Source organism: Carlito syrichta, unplaced genomic scaffold (assembly GCF_000164805.1).
Source record: "Carlito syrichta isolate Samal-C Ts95f unplaced genomic scaffold, Tarsius_syrichta-2.0.1 Scaffold189204, whole genome shotgun sequence".
In the NCBI taxonomy this organism is placed as follows: Eukaryota; Metazoa; Chordata; class Mammalia; order Primates; family Tarsiidae; genus Carlito; species Carlito syrichta.
In genome coordinates, this window is record NW_007133300.1 from 2,547 (window position 1) to 3,869 (window position 1,323).

At 41.6% G+C, this 1,323-nt stretch overlaps 1 pseudogene; it reads left to right on the top strand.

Moving 5' to 3' along the window:
• Window positions 1-341: 341 nt before the first annotated feature.
• On the top strand, window positions 342-1,050 carry LOC110594973 (annotated as a pseudogene).
• Window positions 1,051-1,323: the final 273 nt, after the last annotated feature.

Here is a 1,323-nt window from a genome sequence, read left to right on the forward strand (position 1 = left end):
CTTTAGGAGGCTGAGTGGATTCCCTGAGCCCACGGGTTCGAGACCAGTCCAGGCAACTTGGTGAGGCCTCCTCTCTACAATAAATTAAATTTTAGTCAGGTGTGGTAGTGTGCACCTGTAGTTCCAGCTACTTGGAAGGCTGAGGCAGAAGGATCACCAGAGCTCAGCAGGTCAACGCTGGGGTGGCCATGAACGTGCCACTGCACTCCAGCCTGGGAGTGGGAGTGAGACTCCAACTAAAAAAAAAGTAACAATACAGGGGCTCAATTCAGAGTCTGAGACTGAGTTTGGGGGTTATATAGGGCTGCTGGAGCCACTGCTGTTGAGTTTGATCATTTACAATGACAAGCTTTGAAAACATAAGTTTCTACCAGACAGATTATAGCATTGATGATCTATCACAGCAGTCTTATGAGTATTGAGGAAATGGAGTAGTCTACCGCAAACAGTATGTTGACTATGACTACTCACAGCAAGGCCTATGTGTCGCTCCAGACATGACATGATACAGCCACAATGGCCATACCCCGGCAGATTTTCCAGCCAACTCAGGCACATACTCTAGCTTCACCTCAACCCTTCTATGGAAACAACTTTGAGGATGAGCCACCTTTATCAGAAGAGTTAGGTATCAATCTTGACCACATCTGACAAAGAACACGAACACGAGTTTGGCTATGTATGTGGGATCCATGCAATTGGATGTCTAGGAATGTTTTTTAATTAAACTTAATGAGCATGGCAGGTGTTTTGTTTGGTTGTGTAGCAAGTGTCCTTGGACATTGTCTTCTGCTCATGATTTTACTTTGCAGCTTTGCAATGATATTTTCTTTGTAAGGAATGGTAGGAGTCATTCTCACTGCTGAGATTGTTGGATGGTCTAGATTTTCTGTTTCCAAGATATTTATTTCTGCATTAGCCATGGAAGGATAGCAACTTGTAATAGCATGTCCTTGTGCTTTGCTCTATGGAGTCTTTTCCCTGATTTCTGTCTTTGGAACTGAGTTCCAAATGTGGGCATTAGTGGGCCAAACATACAAAAGGACCTGAACTCTTACACTAGAACCAACAAACTGCTGCAGCACAATTCTCATGCAGATTTCCATTTGCTATGGGAGCAATGAAAGTGAACATGCATCTTTTGTTCATCTTTATAGAACTTTTGATACTATATTAGATTTACTGGCAGTGTGACTAATTTTAAATGTTTGTGTTTATGCACATTAAAAAAGCTATTTCTTTCCTGTTCTTGCAACCTTCGAAAAACAAGTTTTTCTTTGCAAATTACATTTTAATGTTTTTGATAGACTTGTATCAACTGTG